Source organism: Talpa europaea (assembly GCF_964194135.1).
Source record: "Talpa europaea genome assembly, chromosome: 13".
NCBI lineage: Eukaryota > Metazoa > Chordata > Mammalia > Eulipotyphla > Talpidae > Talpa > Talpa europaea.
In genome coordinates this window covers 29,990,522-30,011,733 of record NC_140080.1, presented here as the reverse complement: position 1 = coordinate 30,011,733, position 21,212 = coordinate 29,990,522, and positions in this window count along the sequence as shown.

Sequence of the window (21,212 nt, the reverse complement as noted above, 5' to 3'; positions counted from 1 at the left end):
ACATATCCCTGGTCACATACTCCCCACAGATTCTGATAGCCGCTGACATTTGAGAATCACATGGCTGGCCTTAAATTTCTGCCTGGAAAGCTCAAAATTTTTCCACTTTTATTTTTCAAGCTGCATTTGTACCTTTTTAGGACAGGGAGGCAGAAGGATATAAGATAAAGCCTGTGGTCTTCAAATCTCCCATTTGAAGTCGCTGAGTAAACTGAGTAAACTTTGAACTTCTACATTATCAGGACTTGGGAGAAGGAATACATGGTTAAAATTAGAGGAATCATTTTGAATGAGGGATGGGCATTTTTCTCAGTGGCCTCTGGTAAACAGTCCAAACCATTACTTAGATTTGGAGTATGAACAGACTTTTAACAGCTTAGGCAATCGAGCAGTGGAATCTGGGGCCTGGCAAATAGAAGATAAAAGTGATTCCTCTTACTTTGGGATACTAAGAGTTGCAGCCAGGATTAAGAGGACAGAGAAATATGTAGGCCTTAGTAGGATCTATAGTTCATCTCAGTCTTGAAAGTTCTTTTGAGCTCACCTGGCTTGTTGGGATATTTAGGGATTTGGCAAATGTAAACCATAAATTCATTCTGGAATTATAACTGCATCTAATTAGTCCTACAAAAAATATAAATACAATGTCCAGATCAAAATTAAAAATAACCAAAACCTCTTGAAGAAAACATGAAAAAAAAAAAGAAAAATAATAATGAGAAGAAACACACCCATAAGGGTTTCAGATGTTAGAGTTACCACATAGACTTGAAAGTAATTTTACTATTTATAGTCAAATAGCTGAAGGAAAAGTTTCTTTTTTTTTTTTAAAGAGGCATGTATTATTTATTTTTATTTATTTATTTATACAAGCACTGGGTACAGTCAGAAGCGCGGGAGGGTGAGAGAATTCACCAGAGCCAGAGCGGGGAGCAGAGCAGGCAGAAGGACCGAAGTACACTGCTGAGGGGAGCAGCGGGCGGCAGGAGAGGTCTGTGCGCCATGTGGGACCCTCCTCCGGTGGCCGGGGAGCAGCCAGGGATCCAACCGGCGCCTCAGAGACCGCGGGCAGTTTCACAACCCAGCGCTCAACGGCTGCGCCACAGGGGAGGCCCTGAAGGAAAAGTTTTGAGAACTAAAAACTGTAACAAAAGATTACTGAATGCAAGTTTTAGAAATTTGAAATAACCCAATGAATGGATTTAATAGTAGATTAGATTTAACTGAACAGAAAATTGGTATCTTGGATGATAGGATTGATTTAAATTGTGATTTGAAGACCAGCAGCTTTTAAAACTACATATAATTTTAATTTTAGAATAGCTTTAGGTTTACAGAAAAGTTGAGAAGATAGTACAGAGTTCTTATGTAACCCACACCCAACTTCCCCTACTGGTAGCATCTAACATTAATATAGTCATCTGTTATAATTAGTGAGCTGATACTGATAGATATATTAGTAACTAAAGCCTATTATTTATTTGCAATTCCTTATATCACACACTTGTGTGTGTGTGTATTTGTTTATTTATTAACTTATTTCATGATTTCATATCTGAGAGCTATTTATTTATTTATTTATTTATTTATTTATTTATTTATTTATTTATATAAGCACTGGGTACAGTCAGAAGCACAGGAGGGTGAGAGAATTCACCAGAGCCAGAGCGGGGAACAGAACAGGCAGACTGACAAAATACACTGCTGAGGGGAGCAGTGGGAGAGACAGGAGACATCTGCCGCGCCATGTGGGACCCTCACCGGCAGCCAGGGATCGAACCGGCGCTGCAGAGGCTGCGGGCAGCTTTGCAACCCAGTGCTCCACCGCTGACCCACCAGGGGAGGCCCTCATGTCTGAGAGCTTTTTGCAAATGCAGAAACATAGGCCCCACTACCAATGGAGTGAACCAGAATTTGTGTTTTGATAAGCTTTGCAGGTGATGTTAAAGATATTACAATGTATTGAATAGACAAAGGAAATTTTTCAGAATGAGGAACAAGGAGAAACAATAATGAAAAAAGAGAAGAGAATATAAGAGGCGGAGCACAATTAGATGCAGGTCTTACACATACATAATTGCAGTCCCCAAGAGATTAGAGAATGGATTAGAAACTATATTTTAAGACACGTTGGTTGAGATGTTTTCAAAATGATAAAAGACATCAAGTCACAGATTCTAGAAGCTCTAGAACCCTATGCAGCAATAAGACTATCCACACCTATCTATATCATAGTAAACCTGTTGAACCCCAAAGATAAAAACAAACAAAAATTATAGGAACAGTTAAAAAAAAAACAAATCCAAACAACTAAAACTAGATCACCTCCAAAAGAGTAACTATTGTACTTAAAACTGACTTCTAAACTGAAATAATGGGAGCCAACGACACTGGAATATGGTCCAAAGACTGAAAAAATAAACTGCCAACCTAGAATTCTATATTCACAAAAACCACATTATAAATTACATGCTCAAAGAAATGGCAACATGATAACATTCAGGCAAGTAAAAAAATAAGAGAATTTTTCTCCAGCAGGTTTTCACCAAGGGAAATATTAAGAAGTATCTTTTGGGTAGAAGGAAAATAATCCCAGATGCAAGTTTGTAGATACAGGAAAAAAAAAAAAAAAAAAAAAGAAAAATATGTGGGTAAATCTAAATGACTCTCAACTGTGTTAAATGATAATATATTATGGCTTTAAGAGATATAAACATTCAAATACAAATAATGTGGCAGAGAGTTAAAGTATTAAATAAAATCATTGCCTTGTCCAGAAAGGAGCAGAAATAGCAATTAAATTTTGGTAAGTAAGCCATTTCTGGCCTGCTTGGGAAACAGTATATTTTTCTTTTATTCACATCACTGTTTTGGTACTCTTTTCCATAATAATCTGGAGGTTCTCTGTCTAGAATTAAGTTCTTCTACAGACTTAAAGAGCCAGGCTCTCTCACTGTTCCACTGTATATTTGTTCCATTTTAAAGGTTATCCCAGGTCTACAATGGCTGCTGTAACTCCAGCCATAGTCTCCACATTTCAAACAGAACAGAGAAAAGAAGAGGGATTTTACAAACTCCTTTAAATGGCACTTTCTAGAATTTGCAAGTACTATTTTTTGCTTATATTCCATTGGCTAGAACTTAGTTACTTTCACATCCAATTCCATTGAAAATTGGGAACAGTCTTTATTTTGGTTGGCCATGCACTTAGCAAAAAAAGAAAAAAAGAAAAAAAATTGAGGGTTTCATTGCTCCACTGGGAAAATTAAAATGATAGCCAGATATGGAAATTACAAGGGAGAAAGAAAAAGATCCACATTTTGATCTTTAATGACATTTTCTCTAGCCCTAGCCTATCACTACCCACAATAAAAAAAAAAAAAAACAAACAACCCAAAAACTTTGCTCCCTAGCAAAGGAATCCTCTTTGGCTGTATGGCTTTGGTAGAGTATAAGGTGAGATTGGATAGACCAGGGAGGAACAGGCAGACAAGCAATTATTAAATCAAATGAGCTTTGCATCCATACACTAAACACAGTAGGTTTAATGACAAGGCTGTGGAGGTCCTGCTTTTCACGTTAAAATGAGCAAACTGCACGGAAACTGAAGTCATTAATAAATACAGCCTCTATTTCATGAAGGATGTCCAAGTCTAAATGAAATGCAACTGTTAAAAGGCCAGATGTTATTCCCATTGCTACATTTCAGTGTTTTCCTGGAAGTGATCTCACCCTGATGGTAATGCCGTTGTCCAACTGTGTATACTATTTATATCTAGAACGCTAGCTTTCCTATTAAAATGCACCCAAATGCAAACAACTATTGCCTTGAATGCTGAGACCGTCACAGGGAATTCAGGCAGAAACCCAGGTTGACTCTGATGGCTAACAAGAAGGCAAGGGCTTATGTAACTTGTAAACATGTGGGTATTTTGTCACCGAGCCTAATGTACTGTTCAGAGGAACCTCTCTACATTAACCAGTGTGGGGAATCAAGATCTTCACTGTCCCCTTCTGTGAAGAAAAATGAACCACAAATAATTATCTCCTACAGATTAAGTAGTGTAAAGAATTCAAAGCCGAAAGGCACATTTGGCCTAAGCCATAAACAGAGTGCCAATCCTTAAAAGAAAAGAAAAACGACTTTCAGGAAGAAGTGTGATGCTGCCTTTTATCTGGAATATTTTGCTTTGATCTTTTTAAAGTTGAGGGTAGCGAAGCATCAGGAGAAAATAAACTATTTATGAAGACTAACATAGAAATTTTTTATAATTATATCATTTCAGTTTATGAGCATCTCACAAAAACATTATTGTATAATTTATGATGCAAGAACAATAGTGATTAACACACTGAGAGCTATAATACACTTTTTTTTTTTAAAGACAGGATTTTTTTTTTTTTTAAATAGAGGCTTTTTTTAAAAATTTATTTTTATTTGTTTGTTTGTTTTTGTTTATACATGCACTGGGTACAGTCAGAAACGCGGGAGGGTGAGAGAATTCACCAGAGCCAGAGTAGGGAGCAGAGCAGGCAGAAGGACCGAAGCACACTGCTGAGGGGAGCAGCGGGTGGCAGGAGAGGTCTGCGCGCCATGTGGGACCCTCCTCCTGTGGCCGGGAAGCAGCCAGGGATCGAACCGGTGCTGCGGAGGCTGCGGGCAGCTTCGCAAGCCAGCGCTCAACCGCTGCGCCACCGGGGAGGCCCTATAATACACTTTTAATAGTTCATTCACATTGTAATTGTGAAAATAGAACATTTAGATGGTTCTTACGCTGAATAACAGTATGAAGACAACTAACGACTAAGACTGACAAAAAACAATAGCTAACATTTCTGGGGTGCTTCCCATGGGCCAGCTCCTGAGCTAAGTGGCTTGTATACTTTACTCATTGAATGAAAAAGGTTCTGTTATTGTTCCCGGTTTAGCAGAGGAAAGTGAGGAAGAGAGAGGGTATATCACTTGTCCCCTCCCAGGTGGTTCTTGAAAAATGGAGCTGGGACTTAAGTCCAGGGTGCTGGCCCAGACTCCACTCCTGGAAGCCTGAATTGCAGGCTTGGAATGACATGAGACGCAATGTGTTATGGGGGTTAGCTCAGCACTTGACCATAATGAGCAGCCAATAAAGGCAAAATGAAGGATGCTGACACAAAAAGAGACTAAAGCAAGCTGCAACTCACATGCCTTCCACATTGCCTATGGCGTCAGAGGAAAGTGAAAGGAATGAAAGGCACTGGAACCCACTTTGCTGAGGGTTCCTTTTTAGTTCTACCTCTGCCTCACAATTACTCTGGGGGTCTGGCCCTACTTCCTGAGGGGCCGAGTGGCTTTGGGCCAATCACTTTTCCTCTATGCACCTGTTTCTGTAAAAACAAGATAATTTGACTAGAATGATTCCTAAGCTTTCCCTCTGCTCTAGACATTTGCACTTTAAGCCATCTCTAAGATCTGCCTGTGAAAATGATTCCAGGAGCCAAGGCAGGCTCATAGATAGATTAACTGCCCTATTGAAAAAGAGAGCAATGTAGGGGCCTCCCTGGTGGCGCAGTGGATTGAGCGCAGCGCTGTGCAGCCTCTGCAGCGCGGGTTTGATCCTGGCCGGCCAGGGAGATACGCACGTGGCAAGGCAGATTTCTTGTCTCGCCAGCCGCTCCCCTCAGCAGTGCTTTTGGTTCGTTTGCCTGTTCTGCTCCCCGCACTGTCTCTGGTGAATCCTCTCACCCTCCTGCACCTCTGGGCCTGTACCCCAGCTCTTGTATAAATAAAAAAATAAAATAAAAAAAGAGAGCAATGTATTTAAAGGTCAGCATCTTCCACAAAAGATGAATTCTGTTTGGATAGCAACGGGCTGTGATGGCAAGGCTTCAAGCTTCTAGTACAGGCATGATTCAAAACCAGAGGGTCAGGAAAGACCTTTAGAACAGCTGTTGGAACCATGATACCACCAACTTTCACAATTCTTTACCAATTCAGACTGAAATATATCAGTCTGGATGAGGAATGCATCCTGGCTTCTCTGGAGGGCAGAGCAGAGGTGCTGAAAGCTGCTCAATGGTGCCCACTAGTGGAAAGCCACAAACACAGTCATGCAGATGTGCTGATCACAGGGGTTCCAACAGCTCCCTGGTGCTTAACCCCAAAGTTCACCACTGTGTCTAGTGGCTGGGGAACTAGGCAGAAAGAGCAAGTGCTTTGCCCAAGGCCACCAGCTAGACAGAGGCAGGCCTGATATTTTGGTGGTCACTTTGGTCCATGCAGAGGAGTTATCTTCTCTCTGTACAATCTGCTAATTGTCCCCCATTGTAAGCTATTGTGCAATATTTACTTGTTGCAAGGTGCTAGTTACCACATTAAAAGGGAGTACAAACTTGCTCTATCCTTGGTCCAAGAAAATAGAAAATGTCTGGAAAGATTCTTACTTCTTTTTATTTTGTCATAACTTAGTAACTGTGCAAATCAATGCTTGGCATCGCCTCTCCCATGAATATTTTATTAGAATCAAACAGTTCATAGAGACAAACACTACTGGAAATAAGAATTATTTGACAGATATTTTGAGCTTTTCATGACTGGCTAGGACACCATATTGCCAATTCTCAAATATAAAACTATCTGACACAATGTGCCAAAATAAGGGTATCACAGTAATGCTGCTTATTTACTAGATATTCAAACTATACTTTAAAAATTAAACATATTTTTGTTCCACTAGTGCTTTGCTATGTTAGGGAAATAAAAGCAGGATATGATTTTATCCTTCTCACCCTCTGAGAAGCTGCCCATTCTCCCAAGGAATTGAGATATGTACCATTTACAAGTATAATTCTGAAATCATTTAAGTGCCCCAGATAAAAGTTCCAAGAATGTTTGGAGAAGGGTCACTGGAAAATCTAGAAACAGCTAGAATTTCACGGAGCATGAAGAGTATGAGCTGAAGCTTAAAGGACGGCAAAGACGGGGCCTCCCTAGTGGCACAAGGGGTTAAGACACAGTACTATGAAACTATCCACAGCCAGCCACTGCAGCACGAGTTGGATCCCCAGAGTTGGATCCCCAGCTGGCCAGGGAGCTACCCACATGGCACAGCAGACCTCTCCTGACTCGCCCACTGCTCCCTCAGCAGTGTATTTCAGTAGATCAGCCTGCTCTGCTCCCCACTCTTGTCTCTGGTGATTCCTCTCACCCCCCGCACCTCTGGGCTGTACCCCAGTTCTTGGATGCATAAATATATAAATCTTTTTTAAAAATAAAAAGGATGGCAAAGATGAGCAAAAGGAAAGGAAGACGTGAACAGTGTTAGGGAAAGTCAAAACCAAGGTGCTTGGTGGTGTGGCAGCAAGGCTCTCCGTGGGGAGAAGTCTCGTCACAGCTCATTTATCATCCTGATTGTAGCTCCTCAGCCCCCTCCCACATTCCTTGCGGGCTTCTTTCTTGCCTCTCCTGTGTCGGGTTTTGGACTCAATCAGCCCTTCCATCAAGTCTGTTGGCGCAGGATTTAGTTACCTTGCCGCCCCCTCACTTGTCATGTCCTTGGCTCCCTCTCCTGGACAGCTGGAGAGTCACAGGGGTTGACTTCCAACCTCTTTACTTAATTTCCTCTTTCATTTCTTTTCTTTATTTTTTAAATGAAGTAGTTTTTTTCTTACATCATTGTTAATTTTTGGACAATATTTGATTTCTCCCCTCAGGTGTAGTCCCTGTAGTTCTCTTACCACCACAGCCCCCATGATCTACATAGTCCCTTGTGCTCCTCCCTCCCCTGTTTTGATCCCTCTGTATACCTCTCCACCCCCTGCAAAGTTTGTCTTTTCCTGACCCTTTGTTTGGTTTCTCTATATTCCACATATACGTGAAACCACCTGATATTTATCTTTTTCCTTCTGACCTATGTCACTGAGCATAATCCCTTTCAGCTTCATCCATGTTGCTGCAAATGGAATGAGTTTATCATTTTTGATTGCTGAATAGTAGTCCATTTTGGTTATTGTAAATAGTGCTATAGTGAACTTATTATTTTCCTTTCTAATTAGTGTTTTGTGTTCTTTTTTAGATACATTTCTAGGCCTGCAGTTGCCAGTCTCAGCCATGCTGAATCTCAAGTTCATGGTGATTTTCTCATCACCTTCACATTTTCTATTTATCCCATCTCAGGAGATTGAGACTATACACCAAAAACTCACCAACATACCCTGCCACACTTGAAAATGTTTCTTTAGTGTAACTTGTTCTCCATCCATGTTCCAGATCACCTCTCATTTCACATATCACCCCCTCAGGCAACATGACAATTAGTGCCTCTTACTGGCACTTTGTCTCTCACAGAAGCATTATCTTTGCCTTGGGCATTCTGTGCTTTAGGTGAATGTGAAAATCTCTATGCTACATATACAGACCTGGAGCTCTGAGGGTCTTGATGGTGGACGCAGGAGGTCACATGGAGGGGAGAGCCCCCCAGGAGTCAAGGTCAGACAGTTATCATTAAACTGTGTGAGCTTCAGTTTTGGCACCAACAAGGAGTAGGAACAAATGAGGAAGTAAGTGCAAAAACAAAAAGGTGCTTTGTTCTCTTGAAAAGAACTACACCAAAGAATGAAGTCCCCTGAATTGTGAAACAGAGACTGATGTGTAATCCTTCTAATTTTGGCAAAGCAATGTTCTCAAGTTTTTGTTTTTTGGTTTTTTGTTTTTTTTTTTACAACAAGGTTTTAGGAAAGGACAAACTGTAACTTTTGAGAAAGAGAGATATTTCAAAATATTTGGTACTGATCAAGGAAAATACTAAGTCATTTAATAGGTGACTTTTTGTTTCAAAAGCCATGGGTACGAAATCCCTCTTACAGTTAATATTGCTCTTAAATGACACGTTGGCACAGCCTCTACCATTTACTATGGAAAATGTGGGAGTCCCTGGGCTGAGCCGAATGCATATTCCCCAGTGGGATTTGCTCTGCTTGCTTAGTAAACCACCACTCTTTGCTCTTCTCTGATAGCCCTGCTGTTTCTGTATGGCTGGCACTGGTAAAATACAGAATACTCACGAAGATGCAGCATTCTAATGAAATGTAGAACTAGGGATGGTTCCCTGGTTCGACCATTTTCATTTTGTCTTAGTTCTCTCCTCTAACTCCTCATCAAGTTTTAATTTGAACAGACCATAAGGATTTCAATCAGATTGTAATTAGATGTACAAGGTTTCCATAAATTAACCAACAAAATGAAATCTCCTTCACTCCCCTGAAGGTCCCCACAGCCTGCCATGCTTTGCTCCTGTCTTACTTCAACCCTTGATGTCAAAGCACATAGCTACCTTTTATTTCTGAAGCGCAGATGCTTAATTTTACGTATCAACGTGGTGAGGCATGGTTAGGTTATCCATATTATTTTGTCAAAAAAAATGTCTCTGTGAAGGTATTTTTATATCAACATTTAAATCAGTAGACTTTACCCTTTATAATGCAGGTAGGCCTCACTCAATCAATTGAAGTTCTTAAGAGAAAGTAACAGAAGTTTCCTGAGGAAGAGTGAAGCCTCCTGTAGACCCCAAGCTCTAACATCAATTCTCCCCTGGGTCTCCATCCCGTTTGCCCTGAAGATTCTAGACGTGTCAGTTTCCACAACTGCATGCACCAATTCTTTAAAATGACCTCTCTCTCCCCCCACCCTCAATGGTATGTAAAAGATTGCTTTATGTACATATATTTTACAGATAGAAAATATATTGCTATTTTGCGCACACACACAGAGTCGACTGGTTCTGTTTCTCTGGAGAATGTTGTCTAATACAGATGGGTATTATTTTGTTCACTGCAGAGAAAAATATCTCCAGCACAAAGAAGTTACCTAAATTTGGAATTATGAAAAATACTTCCAAGGCTAAGGTGGCTACATTTTCCCTGAAAACTTCTGTTTACCCTGTTGTCTGGCTAAGCTTCAGTTTAGGTGGGGTGCTCCAAGATGAAGGTCACATTCCCTCTGTCTTTTACATCCAACAGGTCTCACTAAGTTCCTTTTCTTGCTATTTAGTAATAACAGAAAAGGTGTTTTATATCTAATATATACTTTCTCATGAAACTATTTGAAAGTAAACTTTGAAAAGGGGTAAGAACACAAATGTATCTAGTGCCTGCACAAATGTATTTAAATAATTACTTTTCTATCCTCTCTCAAAGCATCCAACACAAATTTTCCTGGGGCAGTTCCAGATCTCCCCAGAGTCAAATGAAATTCAAAAATTCCATCTTTATTGTTGGAAACAAGCAAACGTGGGATTAGGCTTGATCTACAAGACCCTCTGGAATACTTCATGGACACAGTCAGCTACAAGACAACTAGCCTCCTCCACCTGTCTCATTCCTCCTGGACCCACACTCACCCTCACTCTCAGGTCTGGGGTTGATCCCTCCCAGGTTTTCAGTATTTCCTGGCTTGCTTGTCTCCCTGATTATCTTCACATTCTCACAGCACTTAGTTCAGCGCCTGGCCACACAATGCCCATCGAATGTGTGAAGGCCAATGCCGTTGAGCAGTGAAGTGGTATTTTAACTCTGAAAGTTACCCATGTGGACAGTTTCTTTTTTAAGAGGTATCGGTAGCTAAAGAGACAATTTAATCCCTGAACAGGAGAGCACCACTTCTTCCATTGTCACTATTCATTTATCACTCAGTTTAAGATGTTCAGCTGCTCTGAGTCAATTCGAACAATGGTGCCAAGAATGTGGGTGTTGTAACCTCTGGCAATGCTCTGAACATGTCTGTGTGTGGTGTGATTTCAGGGTTCAACGCTCAGTGGGCCAATACATCTGTTTACCACAGTTTGGGGTAAGCTCAGTCTGTGTTTCCCTAGGTGGCTCTGGGCTGTTTGCTTTCCGTTGGTTTGCTTTCTGTTTGCTTTCTGATGGTCAAAGTACTAGCAGATGGTGAAACTAGGTGAGGAAGCATGCCCAATGTGAATGTATTACTGTTTGATAGAGTGAGAGTTGTCTACTAACTAGGGCTTAGTACATTCTGGAATCTTATAACCAAATCTCAGACAAAATTCTCAGGCAGGATTTCAAAATCAAGACTCACATCTGAAGAATGGACTTATATAAGGAATAGGTGTAGAGTCTTCATTGATTGAATATTTTCACACAATGGGACGAAGAAAACCTTTACTGGGAAATGTTCGTGTCTAATTTAAATTTCATTGGATAACAGGATCTTGTTTCATTTTGTGAGAAGGCCACGATTGTCTTTTAGCAACAACGGTTTGCCAGAGACCAAGAGTTGATTGGTTTATAAGTGTTCTCAAGAGCACCTTAGATATAATATTAGTGGTTGTAAGTTGTGAAAGTAGACACTATAATTTAATGAGTTATGAGGAGTAGCTTCCCATTTTTGATCCTCAGTCCTTTGCACACAGTAGACAGAAAGAGAGGAGGCATTTACATTTATATTTCTCTGGGCCCATGACTCTGATATCCAATACAGTCATACAACTTCATGTAAGGACTGAGGACAGAGGCCAATCCAGAGATGCTATAAGTAGGAAAACCAAATGCTGCATATATTAGACAAAGCCTATATATCAGCTACTTTATATAAGTCCAAACAACCAAAGGAAATCATGTGAAAACTACAGGAAATTTTGAGAATGTCTCATCAGAAAGATTTATCCAGTCTGAGGAACAGAAATAAAAATAAATGTATAAAAATAAACAGAGGCTCAGAGACCTGTGGGGTATCCTCAATAACACCAATATATACATAATGGGAGTTCTAGAAGGACAGGGGAGAAAGAAAGGGATAGAAAGAAAAAAGGAATGATAGCTAACAAATACTCACATTTGATGTAAAACATTAATTCATATAACCAAAGCACTCAACAAAAACCAGGTAAAAGTCCAGTTGAAATGAAAGGACCCAGGACAGTAATTTGAATCAACATGAAAAAGAAAAGGGCAACTATAAGGCTAAAATACATAGATAAGTAAAGCAATAATTACAAATTTGTATGTTGATGAGCACACACTGTATAAAGGTGTAATTTGTATGACAAGATACAAAAGAGGAATGAATGGAGTTATATAGGGACAAAGTTTTTCTATTATTGCAACTAAATTGCTATTAACTTAAATTAGATTGTTATTAAATTACAATCTTTGGAGTAACCACTGAGAAAATAACTGAAAATTAATAAAGTAAGCTACAAGGAAATGAAGAGATAGACTAGCAAATATTTATTGAACACAAAAAAGGCAGTATTAGAGGAAGGAAAGAATAAAAATGTGAATTGGCAGATGACATTACCTTGTATATAAAAATTCTAAACAATTCATCAAATAAAAATAACCACAGGACTAATAAACTGATTTCACAAGACTGCTGAATGCAAGATACATATAGATATATATACACAAAAAAGTAGTTGTATTTTTATACATTAGGAATGAACAATTTGAAAATGAAATTATGGAAACAATCCATTAATTATCATTGCACCAAAAAATAGTAATACATTTAACAAATTAGGTGCAATCCTTGTACCATAAAAATGATAAAACTATTTTGAAAGAAATTAAAGAGGCTCTAATAAATGGAAAGATAGCAATAGGACTGGAAGAGTTAATATAGGTAAGATGGCAATAACTCTCAAATTGATCTACAAATGCTACCTAATCTAATAGCCACCTTTTAGTTTATTTTCCAGAAACTGACAAGCTGATTCTAATATTCATGAAGAAATGCAAGGGACCCAGAAAAAGAAAAAAGAAAGTTGGAAATACATTTCTTTTTATTAAATGTTACCATCTGTACAGCAATCAATTCTGTGCAGTATTGGCACAGCATGGACATCTAGATCAATGGGACAGAATGAGAGTCAAATTCTAGACATAGCGCCAAGAAAATTAAATGTGGGAAATAACAGTCTTAAACAAATGATGCTGGGAGAGCTGCAAAAAAAATGAATTTGAACTCTACTTCACATTATAAAAAATTAACTCAAAATGAATCAAAGAATAAATGCAAGAGATAAAGTTATAGCACACTAGCAATAAACACAGGCATAAATTGATGATCTTGGTTTAGATAAAAGTATGTTTAGATGATACCTAAAGCACAAGCATAGGGTAAAAACAATAAGCCTTATTAAAATTAATAACCTCTATGCTTTAAAAGACAATGTCAAGAAAGTAAAAAGACAAACTATTTAGTGGCACAAAAATTGTAAACCATATATCTGACAAAGATCTGTACCTAGCAAATGTAAAGAACTCTTACAACAAAATAATAAGAAGTTAATAATTATAATCTGAAGAATCTGGACATTTCTCCAAAGGAGATAGCAAATGTGCAGTAAGTAAATAAAAAAGATGTTCAACCTCATTACTTAGGAGAAAATTCAAATCAAAACCATGATGAGGTACCACTTCAGCCACACTAGGATAGTTATAATTAAAAAGACAAATAATAACAAGTTTTGGTGAGGATGTGGAGAAACTGGAATTCTCATATATTGCTGGTGGAATATAAATTGATGCAGCTACTTTGGAAAAACGAACAGTTCTTCAACCATATGGCCCAGCAATTCCACTTGCTGGGATATATCCAAAAGAACTGAAAATGCAAGTCCACACAAAAACTTGTAGGTGAATGTTCATAGGAAAATTATTCTTAATAGCACAAAGTGGAGACAAACCAAATGTCCATCAACAGATGGATGGGTAAACAATGGGGTATTTATTCAATGGTATAAGGAATGGAATATCCAACCACTCATAAGAGGAATAAAGTACTGCTGCATGTTACAACGTGGATGGACTATGAAAATATTCTGCTAAGTGAAAGGAGTCACCACAAAAGGCTGCATGGTGTATTACTTCATTTACATGAAATGACCTGAACAGACAAATTCATAGAAAAGTGATTAGTGGTTGCCAGCAGTTGGGGTTAGCAGGAAATGGGGAGTGACTGCTAATGCATGGTTTTTCTTTTTCTTTTTAATATTTTATTTTATATAATTCTTACATCATTTTTCATCTTTGCACAATGTATGCATTTTTATTATGGTTATATTCCCCATACAATTGCACCCCCCCTTATTTTGACTCTAGTCCTTCCTTTCCCCTCCCCTCTCCCTCCCTCCCCCCCACAGTGTGTCTCTGGTTTATAGTTGCTTGTTGATTTTGATTTTTGCTTTGTATCGATTAGTCTTTTTCCTGGTCTCTTATTTAGGTTCTCTAAATTCCTGCTATGAGTGAGACCATCCGGTATTCTTCTTTTTCTTTCTGGCTGATTTCGCTGAGCATGATCCCTTCTAGCTCCATCCATGTTGCTGCAAACTGCATGTGTTTATCTTTTTTGATTGCTGAGTAATATTCCATTGTGTATATGTACCACATCTTCTTGAGCCAGTCATCTATTTTTGGGCATTTGGCTTGTTTCCATAGTTTAGCTATTGTAAATAGTGCTGCTATAAATATAGGGGTGCAGGTGCCCTTTGGAATTAATGTTTCTGTGTCATTTGGGTAAATACCTAGGAGTGGAATTGCTGGATCATATGGAAGCTCTATGTTTAGTAGGTCAAGAAATCTCCAATTGTGTGATTTTTCAATGGGGGAGGTGAAAGTGCTCTGAATAGTGGTAATGGCTGCATGATTTTGTGAACATACTAAAAATCACAGAGCCATATTCCTTAAAAGAGTAAACTTATGGTAGATGAGTTAAATTGCAAAAACATATAATATGTTAGCAGGTATTAAAAAAATAAACAAACATATACTTTATATAGTGGTTATTTCTCTTCCCTTTGCCTCATTCCAAAATCCTAAAGGAACACTGACTCCCAGTGTCACCATATTTATCCTGCAGCTTCTTGTGTTACTGGCCCACATCTAGCTACTCCCAGTTGAAAAACGTGGACCTGGGGACCCAGAAAGGGAACCAAGGAGCCAAAATCATGGCCCCATTTGGTGTCACCCAAGGGAGAAAAAATTTTACCATGGGAAAGGAAAGTGACTTCAGACCAAGCTATACAATAGGTTGAAGTCCTCAATATCCATTGTCTCTTTTCATATACATCAAACCACTTTTCCAAGAGTTCTAACACCAAAAAGATAGCATATCTCCTAGGAGAGAGGAATCACATCTACTGAAAATCTTCTCTATACATCTCCCCTCTACCCATTCCCACCCCTTCCCCCCCAACCCTTCTTTTCATCCCCTTCAATTATTTTGCTTACAGTAACTTGATAAACTTTAATGACTCTCTCTGCCTCTGGAACACAGAAAAAAATAAAGGCCAGATTTTGGATTAAGGTAGATTCTCCTCAATCATGGATGACAAGTAGAATTTAATCTGTATGCTAACGTCAAAATATTAATAGTTGGGAAAGATTCTGTGATGAGCAAGATCATGAGGACATGTCCGAGTGCAGTTTGACAGAATATCATGCTTGATTAGTTGTGTCTGCACTGAAACAGGCGGGAAGTAATCATGTATGTACTACACAGTTGCCACCTGACTTAGAAAACACTACGTCAGAGGTCTCTAGCCAGAAACCCCCTACCCCTCTACCCTTGAAGTACTACATTTAAAATAAACACAATGCAAAATTTTATGTTGTGCCTGCATTTCATAAAATGAGTTTTTCACCCTTAGTAGTTTACAACTCAATTTAAAGGAAACTGATCCTATACTCCATCACAAGGGTCACAGTCTGTCCCATTCATTTTCCCATCAGTGAAAAAAAAATGGTTTATTAGAAAATGGTTCTTTAGTTTCCTGTCTTCTAGGATGCCAACCACCCACAGACTAGAAAACTTAGAAACAATTCTCCATATTAAAACTTAGGTTTGGAATCAAATTCTATTATTTGCTTATTTTGTCTCCCAAAGCATCGTTAACTAATATCTCATACTTATCATTATTGCCATTCTCTGTGAGCACAGAGGAGCTGTGTGTGTGTGTGTATGAGTGAGTGAGTGTAAGGACAAAAGGGGCTGGGGCAGGTAGAATGGATGATGTAAATGTTTACTTAGCTTTTTCAAATCAGAGATGGAAGATATCAGATAGGACTCATCATTAACCTAAGGCTACCACTGGCCAAAACGTATGTAAAACATTCTTCACGTTAATCATGATAAGGCAGCCTTTAGTAGAGAAGCTCTGGACATATTTCAGGTTTCTGAATATACTTAGTTAATAAATCAGTATCTTGGGCCTCCTTGGTGGTGCAAAGGGTTAAGCACTGCACTATGAAACAATCCACAGCCTCTGCAGTGCGAGTTTGATCCCCAGCCAGCTGGGGAGCAATCCACATGGCGCAGCAGACCTCTCCTGTCTTGCCCGCCGCTCCCCTCAGCAGTGTATTTCAGTCAGTCTGCCTGTTCTGTTCCCCACTCTGTCTCTGGTGAATCCTCTCACCCCCCCACATCTCTGGTCTGTACCCCAGCTCTTATATGCATAAATAAATAAATTTTTAAAAAAATTAATAAAGGGCCTCCCTGGTGATGCAGGCGGTTGAGCGCAGAGCTGTGCAGCTGTCTGCAGCCTCTGCAGTGCTGGTTCGATACCCACCGGCCTCGGAACAACCCACATGGCGAGCAGACCTCTCTGTCCCTCCTGCTGCTCCCCTCAGCAGTGTATTTCATTGGTCTGCCTGTTCTGTTCCCCAGTCTGTCTCTGGTGAATCCTCTCACCCTCCCACGCATTTGACCTGTACCCCAGCTCCTGTACATAAATTAAAATTTTTTTTTAAATTTAAAAAAATCAGTATCTTAAGACAGATTGATGTTTCTGGGCAGGTTTGTTCCAGTGATACAGAATGAGAGAAGGAGAGAGCCAGGATGTATAATCAGGCCACCCAGGCCAACAGCCCTTCACAAAGCACATCGGCCCCATCCCTTTCACAAAGATCAAATGAAAAATCAAAGGTACTAAAGAAATGATTGCCACGTCCTCTCACCCAATATTCCCACAGCTAAGTAAAACCAAAATGGGTTTATGTAAATTTTATACAAATGGAAGAAGTCGGACATACCTGACACTTTAACTCTTCTGTTATTTACTGTTCTATTAAAATTCTTAGTCTTTGCTTGCATTTAACTTTCAATGCTATGCTGAGTTGAAGATGATACAGATCTAATAAGACACTGATTATTTCCCTGACTGGAGAGGCTAGATAAGAAAGAGAAACACATACACCTAAAATGTTAGTAGGGAACTCGTTTTATATTTCTTTGAAAATTTTGGGTAATTTTTGCAATAAGAATGTACTACTTATATAATCAGAATAGTAAAATACAGCTACTTCTTTTAAAAACAAAAAAGAAATTACCAACAAAAGGATACAATTAGCTTGAAGAGAAGAAAATCAAGAGTTTTCTTTGATTAATGGTTCATCAGACAGAAGACAATAAAAGAGGCAATTGGCAAGGAAAAATGCCTGCCTTCCAATACCACATAACCATCTTCAACGTTTATTATCAACAACAGAGTAAGGGTCTTGGAATCATAACATGGACCTCAGAGACCTTTTGAAGTACAATCCCACAAACAAGCATGCTATATAAACTACCAGAATTTGCCAAAGAATAATAAGGTCATCTTATTATACTATCATCTCAGAGCTTTGCTTAACTTCCAGTCACAGGACATTGGAAACAATCTGAGATACACAACCAATTCCACTTGCAAGCAGACTGAAAGGTAAAAATATCAGTCATTAGTAAGGACACATGTTCTGATTCCTTCATGTGTTCGAGTTCATCCCCTCTGTGGACAATCCCAAGTCATCTGTGAGATGCTGACCAGGGTGAATGCCTGGGATCCTGGGACAAGAAGGATTGAACCACACAGAGATCACCTTTATGACAATGGCCTCATCAGCCCAGTGCCTCACCAAAAAAAAAAAAAAAAAAAAAAAAAGGTCCAAGAAAACAAACAATAGCTTTGATTTTAACTGGAGAAACACTGCAAATGACTGACTTTCAGGAAGGGTTTCTCCATGTTGTGCTTATAGATAGTAGCAACTAAAATTACCAGAAGTCTCCGGGAATCCCCTAGTCCTTTTCATTGCAATACATGCTAAGTATTTGGAATTGATCAATTGCTATTAAAGTAGAAGGCAAAATGGTTATTTCTACATGACGGGAATATGGTACGGTTCAAATGAATTCCATGAACATTTACCGAGGCTTTATATTAGGGGTTGGCAGCAAAAACTTTCCCATGGTCCTTGTATTGAGGCTGATTTAAAAAGAAAAATCCTAACTCCCTTACACCTAGGACATTTGCTTACACTTACAACACATAAGTGGAAGTAATTTGGTTTTTTTTTTTTTTAAAGATTTATTTATTTATGTGTACAAGAGCTGGGGTACAGGCCAGAGATGCAGGGGATGAGAGGATTCACCAGAGACAGAGTGGGGAGCAGAACAGGAAGACTGACTGAAATACACTGCTGATGGGAGCAGTGGGCGAGACAGAAGAGGTCTGCTGCGCCATGTGGGTTGCTCCCTGGCTGGCCGAGGATCGAACTCGTGCCACACAGGCTGCGGATTGCTTCATAGTGCAGTGCTTAACCCCTTGTGCCACCAGGAAGGCCTTAATTTGGCTTATTTTATATTTGTTTTATACCCGTTTCTAGATTTGATAAAAGCCCCAAATGATATACTGCATTCCATGTATGTAGGTAGTGGTGTGTGTGGGTACTGGGCCCCAGGCTTTTCTTCTTCCAGTTAAGTTGTTCCAATTTTTATTATATCTCTAAAACTTTTCTCCCATAGTTTCGTGTTTTTAAATTGAGGGGGAAAGTATTCTATGATGGGAGTTCACCTTCAAATTTATAACTTTGCCATCTGTATCAAATAGTTTGTTTCTGTTGTTTTCTGTTAATGATTTTATATCAACCAACATGACTATGATCTGAATGCTGTATCTCCCCCAAACTCTTGAGTTGAAATCCTAACGTCAGTGTGATGATTTTAGTATGTAGGGCCTCTCGGGGTGCTTAGTCACCAGGGTGGAGCCCCTTAAGAATGGGATCAGTACTCTTATAAAAAAGATCCACTTGGGGCCTCCCTGGGGGCACAAGGAGTTAAGACGTAACCTATGAAGCTGTCCACAGCCTCTGCAGCATGAGTTCAATCCCCAGCCAGCCAGGGAGATACCCACATGGTGCAGCAGACCTCTCCTGACTCGCCCACTGCTCTCCTCAGCAGTGTACTTCGGTCGATCTGCCTGTTCTGTTCCCCACTCTGTCTCTGGTGAATCTTCTCACTCCCCCTCCCACATCTCTGGGCTGTACCCCAGTTCTTGTATGCATAAATAAATAAATCTTTAAAAAAGAAAAAAAAAGACCCACAGAAATCTGTTGTGCATTCTGCCAAATTGAGAAGCTGACTTCTGCAAACAGGAAGAGGACTTTCACCAGAACCTGACCATGCTGGCACCCTGACCTTAGACTTCTAGGCTCAAGAACTGTGAAAAATACATTGCTGTTGTTTATAAACCACACAGCAGCCTGAACTGATTAAGATAAAACACAATATTAACATATGACCATTAACATCTGCTTAAGATGAACTTACAATATTAACATATGGCCAACCTTTTCATTTTGATATTTCACTACCAGTTTAGTCCTTGCCTCCCTGGAAGCAAAAGACAGAGTTAGCAAGAAGCAGTGACAAGATAGGAAGAAACAAGAGATCACTGTACTTAATTGACCTCTATTACACTACTTTATCTCAAGCTTTTTTAACAGAAGGTGAGAATGATGCACTGAAAGAGACAAGTGACTTTCAGTTTCTAATCAAAAGACCTCTAATATGTACGAATGCACCACAAATATATGAAAAATAATTTTTATCACCACTAACCTGAAGCTTGAATTAAAGTCTGTTTGCTTTTTTCTCCTCCTTGTTCTCTCTATCTTTAATAAAAGTGCTAAGAAAAAGAAAATGGGCAAGGAATGAGGCATGAGGGAAAAATGAGAGGTTAACGTATAATGCTGACAGCTAACTGTATCTTGCCAAAGTTAAATGCTCTTTGGTTTTTGGAGCCCAGCAAAAACATGTACTTCCACATGTATTTCTTTATGAGGAAGTATGGCTCAGAGAGGATAAAGTTCTCATTCAAAACTGTCAGTGAACAAACCAATGTTTCTAATCAAAAGATCTGTTCTGTAGTAATCATCTGAACATTCTTCACAATCACTGATTACACACCAAGAACCATAACAATGACTTCTGGCCCTGGGAGATCACTTCAAAATGGACACTGGGCAATTTCATTTAGAACAAATGTTTAGTTAGCAACCTTATGTTTGCTTTAATTCCAGTTCCTTAAATACAGTGGCGCTTAACCACTGTGTTCAATAATTAAGGAATATGGTCCAAGTAATTTGTTGTGCTCATGTCCCCTGTGAAGTTTTTAAACTGGTCAGTTAATTCTAGACAATTTAATTCAATGTGTTTTTCATTCTAGTTACAAACTAAATATTGGATATACTCTAGATCAGGGGTTCTCAATCTTGACATGATTAACACGGGTCCAGATAATTGCTTGCTGTGGGGTCTGGTCTGGGTATGAGAGGAAGTCTAGCAGCACCCCTGACCTCTACATACTAGGTGCCAACCCTGAAGCTCAGCACCCCTGAAGCGCTGACAAATGAAAACGTCTCCAGACACTGCCATATGTTCCCTAAATGACAAAATCAGAGCCACTGTCTGGATAAATGTCAGCTTCCATAGAGAGAACTGGTTTGGATGATTCTAAGAGCGAAACTATCCCTTCCTCTTATGTTTAATTTTCAGACTGGCTACTTCCTCCCAGTCTGATGTCCAGTGAATTTATTTAATCAAGTCATGCCTTTGTTTTCTCCTCTGGAAAACGGGATTGATAATTATTTCCACAACTCCTGAAGACTAAATAAAATGAGCCATGCAAAATGCTTAGCAGAGCAATTAACAAATAGCAAGCACTCAGTAAGCATGGGCTGCCATTATTGCTACTCTAAACTGAAATTTAGTTTAGAAGTCATTCAAAGCTGAGGATGAACCAATCAGTGTTTCTAATCAAAAGATCTCTGTCATGTAGCAATCATCTGAACATCTTAGTTTAGAGGTCCTCCCTATGCAATCAGTGAGCTAGGGCTCTTTGTGTATTCAGCTAGCAAAAGAAAGATTTTGATTGAGGGACAGTTGTTCTTTTGAGTAAACAACATGA